We start from the raw sequence: 13,653 nt of genomic DNA, 5'->3' as shown, positions 1-13,653 counted from the left end.
TGATTTCATAAATTGCTACTAGTATTTGTGTCAGGTACACATATTAATTTATAGGTACACTATTTGGTGATTTTTAAAATGCTCACCCTTGAAGGGGACCCTGGGTGGCTCAGTCAGTCACTCAGCAAGTGTCTGACTCTTGATTTCAGCTTAGGTCATGATTTCAGGGTCATGACTTGAGCCCTTTGTAGGGCTCTACCCTCAGCAGGGAGTCTGCTTGAGATTCTCTCTGCCCCCACCTCCGTCCCCCCAACCTCCACCAGCTCCTGAGCTCTCTTGTGCCCTCGCTCTCAAATAAATAAATAAATAAATAAATAAATAAATAAATAAATAAATATTGTTTAAAAAATGCATACCCTTGAAGGCAAAAATTACGGTCCAGGTCTTATGTTAGGGTGACTCCAGACCCCTGGCTTCCCCCTGGAAAGAACTCACTCACCAGCAGCAGCCACCTCAGGTGATCCTTCCCTCACACCTCTCCTGCAACTGAGTTTATAAGCCCTTCACAAGCTTAACATTCTTGAAAATGTCAGAGTTTATAAGCCCTTCTCTAGCTTAACATTCTCACAAAACCAAATGTAAGTGTTCCCACTGATGCACATTCCATTGCAGAAAAGCTCATGAGAGCCACCACATCTTCAGCTGCCCAACTGCCAAGCTATTTCCCCTAAAGCCTCAAATCATCTATGCCCAGGGCACGTGCATTTTCACATGGTCCTGCCACCACCAGTGGATTCTGAGACAGGAGATTGGGTAAAGGCTGACTTCGTGGTAGCCAAGGCAGAGATAATGAGATAATAAGCAAATTTCTCAGTTCAATGGGAGCCATAAATCACCCTGGAAACATTCGAATTATAGAGATGTCAAAAGAATAACTTGGTTCTGGGAGTTGTTTCAAGGCAGCAAAATGCATGCCACCTTCCACCTTCCTATTCCCAACAGCTACAGTAGCACATGTGCCCACGGTGGAGGTCATTTCCACAAGCCTCAGCGGTGGGCTCACATTTTAGAGCCTCACTGTGTGATTGAATCCTATGAGCTCTTAATAAAAGAAAGAAGGAGGAAGAGGGCTGGCATCTACAAGAGGCCAAAGAAATCGCTTTGAGAAATATTTTTAACGTTTTAAATGTGGCAGTCAAGATGACAGTCGTCCCTCAGCTCCATAATTGCCCAACATCCTCTTCCTTTTCAGCAGAGCTATTCCAGCTCCGCCAGGGCAGAGGATGTGATGTGCGCTGGCTGAGACCAGCAGAGTCGGGAGGGCGGCACTCCTAGAGTTGCTGTTGGCCCCCAGAGTAAAGAGAAACCAGAGGGGAAGGTGTTGGAGCAACCCTGTGCCACTAGGTTAACACGTACAGTCGCTGAATAATGGTGGGCATTGTCAATCTCCGCAATGAGAACCCCACAGTGGCCCAGCAGCCTGCTGCTACCAGTGGGTGGTGGCGTTATGGGCATTAGCTTCTAGAAGCTTATACAGCAGAGGGGGCGAGGATAAAGGACACAAATCAGGGGAAAACTGACAAGATTAAAAAAATCCAAGGCCTCGTATTTACTGTTCATCCCCCATGCTCTCGGTGTACTATATTGTCTGCCTCGAGTCATGCTGAGAGAGAGCCAGGCACAATAATAGCTCGGAGCAGCCTTGCAGCCCCAGAGCCAGCCTCTGCCAACAGTGCTGACTGTGCTGGTGGAGAATGGGATTCTGATAGAGTTGTCTTTTTTCTCCTTCCCTGTGAGACCACCAATAATTATGGAGGGCACGCTGCAAAGATGGGGTAAGGGTCCCCTATTGGAGTACATCCTGAGAAGTGACCCAGCAGGGGTCCCTGCGAAGGTGTGTGCAACTATAGTCCAAGGTGGGCCCGCCTGACGGATGCACACAATGCTGGGCTCGCCCAGAGACACGTGTTTGAACCCACAGTTCAAGGATTTCAAGAAGTAGAAATGAAACTTGACTTTATACACCATACCACGGTGTGAAACAATGATCCTTCTCCCTCGCTTCTCCTTCTGCCGACTCAGGTGACTGGGGACCTTGTGTCCTCAGAGAAAGGAAATAATCTACTCAGATCCTCGGGGAAAGCAGGTACAAATCCCACAGCTTTATCCGGCCTCACATTTGGGGAATTCTGACCTTCATGTATGCATTCTCTTAGCTGGGTGACTCACGGCCCTGGCTCTCATTAGAATCATGAAGATGTCTTAAAAAACACCCCAACTCCAGACCAGTTCATCCTAAAATATTAAGAATGGGGCCCTGGCATTGGTCTGTTTGGGGAGCTCAACAGGTGGCTCTACCGAGAGACCTACAAGAGAACTGCTAGACTCTTTCCTTCCTTCCCTCCCTTCCTTCTTCCTTCCTTCCTAGGGGAAGGGTAGGCAAATTTTTCCTGCTAAGAGCCAGATAGTAAGTATATTCAGCTTTCCAAGCCATACAGTCTCTGTTACAACTACTCACTCTGCTGTCATAGCATGAAAGTGGCCATGCACAATACACACATGAATGGGTTTGGCTGTGTGCCAATCACACGATTCGTAGGTACTGAAGTTGGAATTGCACACAATTTTCACATATCATGAAATATTTTTCTTTTGATTTTTAAACACTATTTGTAAATGGAAAACCAATTTTAGCTCACAGCCTATATAAAAACATACAATGGGCAAGAATTTGCCTGGGGTCTATTGCTTGCTTACCTTGGCTTAGAATATAGTCCTAGTAATGGTGGAGGCAAGGGCCACCCCTGACATTAGCTGGGCCCAAGGGTAGAGTCAAAATGGAGGCCTGTACCTTGTATCTCAATATTTAAAAATATAAATCTAACTAACTAAATGTCAAATATATTCTCCTCTCTTACCATTATGTCTTCATAATAACCTACAAAGCCAGGGTTGCACTTGGAATTACTAGACTTCTCAAAGATCTTCGCCAAAGGGGGTCAGCACATAGCCCGGTTTAAGCCATCTTTCCTGCTTTTCACCTCCCACTCCTAGCTCTAGGGGTGTGGAGCCAGAGTTAGGGGCTACATATGCATGTGTATCAACACTCTAGCCCCCACATGCATACTCAGTCCTACCCTTGGCAAACGCACCTCCTTGGCCAACCCTTGGGAACCAGGGGCCTATCCTCAGGGAAGGTGCTTTAGGAGAAGACTCCATATACAGAGAGAATTCCAGAGTCCCAGACATCTAGAATATGTGGAGTCAAAGTGGGGGGTTCCTGTTGGGCATGACTGCATGAATCCCTCTTTCTGGAGTAGAGGGTAGGGTGGGGTGGTATGCTGCAGAACATCAGAGCCAGACCCTTTAAAATGTGAACCAGAACAGGAGCCCCTCTTGCCTGGATTTCAGGGTAGTGCTGAAGGGTGACAAGAGCCTAAGAAATAGTTCTGGTGGATTTTCAGGTTCCTTGTGCATTTCATTGACCCACTCTACTCCAAAGCCATAGAGGTGGGCTTCATAATGTGAGGTCAAACCATTGTGACAAAAAGGCAAAAAGTTGTTTTAGTCTATCTCTTCGAATTAAAGGATCTGGCCTCCTATCAGTCATGTACTGCAACCAGCTGGTACCAGTTCGTAGGAATTTTGTGAGTCAGTTCTTAAATCACTGATAACTTGAAATCAGATGGGAATATGTACACCACAGAAATGGGCAAACTGTACAAATCAGGTCCTTTTTTCTCTATATATGTTTTTCCTTTTTTTGGGAGCTGGTTTCCCAGCACACCCCTGCCTCTTGGCCATTTTCCTTCCAGGTTCATCTCCCACTCTTCATGGGCACATCTCCCACCTGCACATGCTGAACTTCCCACTGATCCCTGGATATTCCAGAACCTCATATGCCCTATTCTTTTGCAGATATTGTTCCCTATGATTAGAATGCCTTTTCCTGTTTTTCTAGCAGCCACATTCCTGTTAATCCTTAGACCCCGTTCAAAAAGTCTCGTACAAAACATTCCAATACTCCCCTCAGAACAATTCCTCCAAGTCCCTGCATCACTTTGAAAATAGAAACCATACAAATCTTCTTTTCGATCTCTTTATCCTCATGACTGACAATGGTGACCAAAGCCCAGTATTTAACAAATTTTTAATAAATCAGTTATTAAAGGATAATAAAGATTAAACAAGAGTAGAATGGAATATAGTTTACCTTCCTAAGAAAGTGCTTAGAATCCCATAGACAACATGAACATCCTACATGTGTACTATGTGTGACGGAACACAAAGCACTGCCTAGCTCTTATGGGAGAAAGTGAACCCAGAGAGGAGCAATCTCTTGTTGTCCTCAGGAGATCACAGAAGAAGGGTTCCTACACCTGGCTGACTGCCAAAATCACCTGGGGAGCTTTCTAAACATTCCTACTGAATCCCAGTCTCCGAGGTGCCAGTTTAGGTGTGTGTACCTTATAAAATCTCCTCAGAGGTTTCTATTGGTCAGCCTTGACAGTGAACCTGGATGGAAGTTTCAGTGTATAACCTTCTAACCAGTCTGTTCGTTTGTCTCAGATTTTTCCCTCCACCCTCTCCACATGCAGATTCTATTCAAAGCAAATCCTTTGAGACACACTCAGTTTGAGGGGAGCCTATTGACAAGTTCTTTCCTATGTCTTCACAAGGCAAAATAAGAAATGGAATTCCCAGTTGTTTCCCATGTTCTGTGAGGTAGTGGGAGCATTACTGAATCGGTACCTCTCATGTGGATGTCAGAATTACAGTATGTGTGCTGATATGCTTGTCTTATTGACTCCAGAAGAGAGCCACACCCTGAGGGAGGGGGCTAAATTACCCTTCGGTTTCTGTGCCAGTTGTCTGCCAAGCATACCAGAGAATTCACGGTAGTATTTTTTTTTCTGCTGTTAGTTATTAACATCCAGGTGAGGTTGCATGCTTTCAGGTTTTACCAAGATTGAAAAACAAACACGGTTCTCTACAAATGTCATTTAAGGATTCCCGTTACTATTCATCCCATGCCATTTCATGACCAAGTTTATTTATAAGCTTATTATTAGAATCATACTATTTTTGTTCATCTCATTTTGTGGGGTCAGTAAACAGACCCCAAGAGTACAGGTGCATTTTTACTAAAATATTGCTGTCTTTGTGTGGAGGATATTGGCTGCTGACAAAGGTCCTATCATTAGTGACCCGGTTGGGCAGAAGGTTCATTTGGAAAGCCTAGAGGAAAGGCTTGTCCCATACTGCGGGGTAGACAGGCAGCTGTTTGCATGGGATAGAAGCAGATCTTGGGTGTGTGTGTCTCCCACCTTCCCTGCAATAGAGAGAATCTGGGATGGGATGAGAAGGGGCCTCCGTGTTCCCTGTCTTGTCAGGTACAGATGTGCTAGAATTGATCTCAGGGTGGTACTAAGGGGAATTCCCAGGGTGACCTAGACTAGAATGCCCAAATAGGTTAGCAAAGTCAGGGCACCAGGGAAAAGGAGAGAAAAGCTCAGAACAAAGTAATCTGGACAAAGCCTGGAGATGCTGGTCAACACTTCCAACTGGGTCTGCACAGACTCCTATGATACCACCTTGCTGAAGAACTCCAAGGATTCCCATTCACGGAGAATGAAATGTGACTGGTGTCCTCCTTGTTCCAATTATGTATTGCCATATAACAAATTGCCCCCAAATTTAGTGTTTCCAAACAACAGTCATTTATCATCTCTCACAATTTCTATGGGCAGGAGTTCAGGAGCAGTTTGGCTGAGTGGTTCTGGCTTGCAATTTCTCATGAGGTTGTAGTCAGATGGTGGCTTAGCCTGGTCTGGTGCCACAGCTGGGAGGACTCAAAGAGCTGGGAACTGAAACAGCTAGAAGAGAGCACCACTAACTTCATGTGGGTTCTCTACAAGGCTTCCTAAGAATGAGGCTTAGATTAGCTGGACATTTTATTTGGTGGCTCGGGATGCACCAAGAGAATCAGGTGGAAGCTGTGTTGCTTTTTTATGACCTAGTATTCTATTTGTTGAAGTGAGTCACTAAGGCCAGCCTATATACACAGGCAGGAGAATTAGATTCCACCTTTCAATGGAAAAAATACCAAAAAATTATGGGCATGTTTTAAAACCATAACAATCTGGCCTCCAGCCAGAAGTTATTTATATCGATCCCACATGCAAATGCACTTGCCCCCTCCTAAGACCCCCAGATAGCTAATCTGGATGGCATCCATTTCAGGTTCAAGGTCTAGCTGCCCATCATCCAAATCAGGTTCAGGTGCTGCTCTGTAGGTGCAGATCCTCAATTACAACCTCCTGAATACTGTTTTTGATCTGAAGATCTGTGAACAAAAGTGTGAAGTTATTATTGCCCACCCCGACCCCAACATACTTTGGTAAGATAAGCATAGGATAGCCACTAGAGACCTTGCAGTACTCTGTGACGATCAGGTGATCAGTCTGTAGCAATTCTGAAATCCACCCAGGCACTGGTTAACCCAATTCCTTGATTAGAGCTGAGTAGGAATGATTCTTCATGGCACTTGATTCCTTTCTCTGGACTATTGGTTCCGCTATCTAACTTATCCTTTATGTTCTAGAAAATGTACACCAAATTTTAAAAGATCTATTTATTTGAGAGAGAGAGAGAAGAGAGCAGGGGGAGGAACAGAGAGAGAGGAAGAAAAGCAGACTCCCCACTGAGCACAGAACCCCCTACGCAGGGCAGGATCCCGTGAGCCTGAGATCATGACCTGAGCCAAAATCAAGAGTCGGACACTTAACCGACTGAACCATCCAGGCACCCCAAATATGTACCCCGCCTTGATAGCTGAGCAGTTTTCTCAGCCTGCTTCTTTTCCAAAGAATTTTAGGAACCCAAAATCCTCTTTTCATTTTAAACTACCTCTGTCCCTTTTTAGCCTGAGCTGGCAATGTTTTCATTAGTACAAATGTCTTTCAGATTTTGTTTTCCCCTCAGTCTTATTGAGCTTTACTCCATTAAAGCGCATCCACAAATCTCACTGAGGTAAGCTTTTCTCTACCTTAGACCCCCTCTCAGGTGGACCAAGGGACTGTGCCCTTAAGATTTTTAGAAACATTTCTGTTAATGGAGACACCTAAAAGGTATGTTCTTAAGATCTTTAGAGGGACTTTTGGCTGTTTGAAAGAATCTGTAAGGCACTACCTTAAACGTATGAGGTCTCAACAAAGGAGCCTTGAGTCACACTGCTACCTTCATCTTTAGAAATTATATATTAATTTTAGCTTCATCTGCCATCTGGAAAGTATGAAAGTGAAAAATTATTTTATTTATTGAACCCCTAAAGTCTTGGCTCTTTTATTTAACACTGGTTTCTGGTTTGGTTTGTTTGTTTGTATAACTTCAGCTCTCTCCTCTCATATTTTATGGCAGTTAGAAGGATCAGGAGACACCTTCATCACTGTGCCTTCATCACCGGGCCATGAGTCCATTAGGTCTGTTTTCTATTTTCCATGTTACCCCTGGTGGAAATACTGCCAACACTTCAGAACCAGGGGTCTTTCTCCTCTAGCTGCCAATACTTTCCTGACTCTCCTTTACTTCTTTCCCCTCAGCCTCCCCAAAGCTCCTCTAATCTCCACCCTCCTCCCAGGTCCCAAACCACTGCCACATGTTTGCACTTCCATTATAGTAATGCCTTGCCTCTAGGTACCCCAAAATTTCCACTGATCTATTGCTGTGAAACAAGTCACCCTCAAAATCAATGGCCTAAAAACAACATTTGCTTGTTTTGTTTTCCATTGTTTCTGTTGATCCAGCTTTCTGGATCAGCCTGTTTGGCTGGTTCTGGCCCAAGGTTTCAGATATTACTGGGTTTAGGGCCAGCTCAAAGACTGCTTTGTTCACATATCTGGCCCATGGTCTGAGAAGACTTGCATGGGACTGCTGGATCTCTGTGGTCCCTCTCTGTGGGTTCTCTAGTGTGGAGGTATCCCTGCTCCAAGGGAATATACATCAAGAGATAAAGCCAGGTAGATGCCGTATCACCTTTGATGAATTGGCCTTAAAAGCCACATAGAATCGCTCCTGCTACCTATGCTTAATTAGAAGCAAGTCACTAAGGCCAGCCCAATATTTAAAGAGAGGGAATTAGACCCCACCTCTTGATGGGAGATGTTTCAAATCATTTGCAGACTTGTTTTAAAACTACTGCATCTCTGGAGTTAAACAACATAGAGGCACTGTCTTAGTGAGTGTGCTTGCCAGCTAGTCAGGATGAGTTTGGTCAACTGGAAGAAAATCCCAGACTGTGATTTTCTTGGAATTCCGGGACTTAGATTTCTGTTTTTAAAAGTATCTGCAACTGAATGCTATCCCACATAAGCACTTGGGAAACGGCCTACCCTATTGCCTCTGTATCTGGAGATGACTGCCTGGAGTCCTACTTAACCTCACAGGAAACCATGTGTTATACAGAATTTTGTTCTTGTCCTTCTTTTGCTTCCTGCTTCCCAAAGCCAAGCAGCCACTGTTCCGGAGGAAAAAGAGCTCTCCTCAAGTAGTCAACAAGCCAGCACCCTCTCCATCTCTAGCCTCTAAGACTCCCTAATGCTTGGATTTGATTTAGCCTGAGTAAGTAGCTTTCTCATACTAATTTTTTAAAACCCTGTTGTGCCAAAGGATTAAATAAGCAATTGCCCAGCTTTAAATGCCTCCCAGGAGACTAAATAACAGCTTTTGGGACAGGCAATCCAGTTTTTGAACCCACTTCATTTAAGGCAACAGAATCTCTTTTCTACAAGATTTTGACTGTGTGGAATGGAAGTGTTGTAGCCCTAGCTAAAATAGTTTGCAATCTATTTTCCAAGTGGAGAGAAATTGTAGGGGTGCAGAGATTTTTCTTTGTAGACTGACAAATGAAAGTATATATATGGGCATATGAGGGGGCAGTGCAAAGGAGTTATGTTCAACCCTCAGAGAAGACTGGAGTCTTCTTTTCTATATTTAGACCCTGTCTTGCAATTCATGAAAATGAATTGCTTGTTCTTTTCCTTCTTAAACCATTCTCCCTCTGCCCCCTACTCTCCCCAGGCTTTATTTATTTATTTTTTAAAATAACTGAGTCACATGTGAGCCATTCCTAAAGCTTAAGACTTATTTTTAACAACTTACTCAAACACAAATCCCATTGTTCACATCCTTAGGGACAGTGAGTTACTCCAGAGGAAAAAACGTAGAGATTTTTGTATACATGTTTTATTCAGTGAATAATTTATATTAAAATAAATTGTGCAGAAAATGTAAAAAGATCTTTCAGTAATCCAAAGATTACTGTACTAGGAAGCAAAAAAGAGAAATGGTTGAAATCCCCAAACCTTAGGAGGAAGCTGTGAGGGGAATTTTCATTCAAAGGTTTTTTAATGGTGTCTTTGTTGTTTTGAATGTTAAGTTTCTATCTATTGTTCCAGGGAATTCCCTCCATGCCACCTTGTGTTCACATCTTCTTTCCCACTGTTAACATGTGTTGTTGGAAATCTAGGAAGTTTTTTTTTTTTTAATGATTTATTTATTTTTGAGAGAGAGAGAGTGAGGAGTGGGAAGGGGGAGAGGGAAAAGGAGAGAGTCTCAAGCAGACTTCATGCGGAGCCCAACTCAGTGCTTGATCCTGTAACCCCAAGATTAGGATCTGAGCAGAAACCAAGAGTTGGACGTCAACTGACTGCACCACCTAGGCGTTCCTCTAGGAAGTTTTGACAGAGACTCAGCTAAGGTAAACCTCAAAGATCATTGATTTGCTATAGACCAGGTGAGTAAGGGAAGAAAAGTCAGCAACTGTGGCAGAACAGAGAAAGAGAAAGAGAAGCAGCAAGCTTTGATGACAGGATATATTGAATCAAATCAACTTCTAGCTCTTAGTCTCTTAACTTTAATTACATCTTTCCTTCTTGGGTATCAACAACAGTGCTGCCAAAACCCTACAGCTATGGGGGACAGAAACATTTAAATCTACCAGAGACAGATGGCAACATCAATCTTCATTGCGTTCTCTTAGAGGATTCCCAGCACTGCTGCCTTTTGTGGTGAATGGGACATTAGAGGTGACTATTTCCCACAAGGGTGCTTTTTAGATTCACCTTCAGGAAGTAAAGATGCTTCATTGTTTTAGTGGGGGTTGATTTTGTTGGCTAAGATTGTGGGAATTACGATAGCAATAGAAAGCTTATGCTGGGATAAATTACCAATTAGCAACCCTACAACTTCCTTTCTGCTCAGCCTCCAGGGATGGCAGATGAGATTGATGGCCGGTCACTTCTCCCCAAAAAGTTTGTCCATGACCTTACGAGGTGGCCAGGCTAATAGGTTGCCTTAATTTTAGCCAGGGAAAGCCCAACAGCCAAGCCCTACTTTTGAACAGAGAATCCCAAAGAATGTATTTGAATCTTCGATCATGCACTTAACCAGAACAGGGCCTTTTACTAAATTGTCTTATTGTTTTAATATTTTTCTGTTTATGACAATCCTTGGTCAAGTTTAATTATTCTTCACTAAGTACATGTAACATACTTTTTAAGATATATCTAGAAGTTAGCCTGTTCTATTTAAAAATACTTTTTGTGTTTGATTTTTAAAATCCAAATCCATAGAGGTACCTAGGTGGCACAGTTGGCTGAGGATCCAACTCTTGGTTTCTGTTCAGGTTGAGATCTTAGGGTCATGGGATTGAAATCCGTGTTGGGCTCTGTGCTCACAGATCTGCTTGGGCAGATTCTCCCTCACCTTCTGCGCCCACAAAGCTCTCTTATGCATGTGTGTGTGCTCTCTCTCTCTCTCAAATAAATAAATAAAATCTTTAAAAATAAAAAAATAAAATCCAAATCTGGATATCTTCTATAATTATTAACAGCTCTCATTGCACTGGACATATCAGGGGGTTTTACAGATCTGTGTCATGACACTGAACAGGCTCCATGATATTTTCCCTGGCACCTGGGGTGTTTACATTAGTTTTAGTGCCAGTGAAAACAAGGTTGGTCTATGGCTACCATAGGAGATAGAACAGAAGAAACATGAGGCAGTCAATTCAGGAATCATACTGCAAACATTAAGAGCTAAAATTGAGGTTCTTGACACTATTCAAGGAGACATGTAGAACTGAGAAACAGATCTAGATTTAGAAGAAATGGAGTTCCATAATCTTTGATTAAAACCTCCATGGGGGATCCCTGGGTGGCGCAGTGGTTTAGCACCTGCCTTTGGCCCAGGGCGCGATCCTGGAGACCCGAGATTGAATCCCACGTCGGGCTCCCGGTGCATGGAGCCTCCTTCTCCCTCTGCCTATGTCTCTGCCTCTGTGTGTGTGTGTGTGTGTGTGTGTGTGTGTGTGTGTGTGTGACTATCATAAAAAAATAAAATAAAATAAAATAAAAATAAAAAATAAAACCTCCATGAACATAAGTGTTAAAATAAGCAACTTCTAGCAGCCAGGGAACCTCAACTGAATTTAAACACATCTAAAGAAGGGTTTGAAAGAGGGAACCTAGCACAAATAAGCAGCTGGCATGCAGGTTCTTTCTGTAGAAAAATAGTTAAGTCTTTCTAGAGCTTTAAGCCAGTTAAATGGGAACGCCCGTGTCTCACAGAATACCTAGAGTAACTAATAATTCTCAGGGTTTGCTCTAAACTTCATTGGTCTTGGGTGTCAGTATTTCCACTGCTTCTGTGAGACTCAGGCTCTCAATTTCCACCCCAAACAGCTTTAAGTGCTCTCATAGCTGCCCATTCATCCCATTTCAGGTCCTCCTCCATGATGTAACTGAGGACATCATTGTCCATCATTGTCCTCATTGTCTTCTGCTACACACTGTCCCCTGGTTTCTCTTGTGTTCTGTGTCCAGTCCAGACCTCGGTGGTCTTCCCAGTGGCACCCATTTCTTCTTATCTTGCTCCTCAGCCTGGAATCCTTTGCTTCCCACTAAACTGCTGACCTGTTCTCAGTCTCTCTCACATTTAGGCTTTCTCTCTGTATTCTAAGGCATTTTAACTAGAGCATACTAATGCCCCATTTTATTATAACTGTCCTCTCTGCACGACTCCAAGCTCTGCTTGCTCTCTGCATGAGCACAAGGTCTGGCACATAGTGAGCCCAAAACAAACGTTGAATTAGAACATGTGTAAGTGTCCTGCTCCTCCCCACCTTCCACACGAAATGCTGAATGATCACTGGCCATTCTGCAAAACTGCCCCAGGAAGCTATCCCTGGTCTGTCCCTGCTCTGCTTCCCCAGCACCCTATCTATAACCTTCCTTTTACTTCATTTCATCTACCTATATTAGGTTGTAAGTATTTATATTATTTATCTACTTACTCATTTGCAATTTCTGTGGCCCAAGGGGCCAAATATCAGTAATTTCCTAGGGTTCAGCCTAATAGAAAAACAGGGACACATGATGGTTATCTATTGGATAGCCCTAGGTTGAATGCTGGCTCTGTTGGTTTACTTGCTGTGTGTCCTTGTCAAGCTCCTCAGCTTCTCTGTGCCTCAGTTTCCTCATGTGTAAAATGGAAATAATCATAGCAACTATATGAGAGTAAAAGTTGAGGATTAAATGAGGTAATGCATGTTAACATGCAGAACACAGGTCTTGGGTCATATAATAAATGTTAGCAACCATTAGTCAATAGATAAATGTTTACTGAAAGCCCACCATGTGCCAGGGATAGTGCTAGTTGTTAGAGATACAAAGATGGGTTAGCTAAAAGCAGGCTTGCCTTTGTGGAGCTCACAACCATTGGAATTAGGATAAAGAGTCTGACCAGTGCCACAAACAAGGAAGAACTGGATGCTCAAGGCACTGTTTCCCAAGTCTGCTGCTAGGGTGGAATCATCTATTTATAGATCTAGTTTCTCAACTTAACTGAAAGAGGCTTTGACTGTCTTTTTCCCTGGTATATAGTAGATACCACAGCTCAACAACTAGTCTACAGTGGATACTCAGTAAATGTGTGTTGAATAAATCAATATGTGAGTCAACTAATCAATGAATGAATGAGCCCTAAGGACATATGGGAGAGAAGCTTCTGAAATCAGTTCACAGCCAAAGCAGTCAGGAGTTCTTTCTTAGAAAATGAAAGTTGGGGACACCTGGGTGGCTCAGTGGTTGAGCATCTGCCTTTGGCTCAGGGCATGATCCTGGATTCCTGGGTTCACATCCTGCATCGGGCTCCCTGTCTGGAGCCTGCTTCTCTCTCTGCCTGTGTCTCTGCCTCTTTCTCTCTGTCTCATGAATAAATAAATAATTTTTTTTTAAAAAAAATGGAAGTTGTCCAGTGATTTGCTACAGAGGCTTATAGGCCAGAATCTATTTTTGGTGGAAATGGCAAGGAAGTGTTGGTCAGCCAGATCTAGGTTTCTGACTGGTTATTGGTTATTTTTTAACTATTTTTTCATGAGGTTGTAACGAAAGAAAGAAGAAAGAAAGAAGAAAGAAAGAAACAAACAAACAAACAAACAAACTATGGAACATTACTATTTATGCAAAGTATAATCATATAAACAAAGAAAGCAAGAGGTGATTTTTTTCATCATTCATTCATTCATTAATTCATTAATTCATTCATTTATTTCACAAGCATTCCATGTACAGGGCACTTGATACATAGCAAACATTTGGGAGAGAAACAACCACCCCCCAGCCACATTGTTTAATGGCCCTCTGCTTCAAGGTT

Source organism: Canis lupus, chromosome 18, assembly GCF_048164855.1.
Source record: "Canis lupus baileyi chromosome 18, mCanLup2.hap1, whole genome shotgun sequence".
Taxonomy (NCBI): domain Eukaryota; kingdom Metazoa; phylum Chordata; class Mammalia; order Carnivora; family Canidae; genus Canis; species Canis lupus.
The sequence above is the reverse complement of the archived record's forward strand: the minus strand, read 5'-3'. Positions refer to the sequence as shown.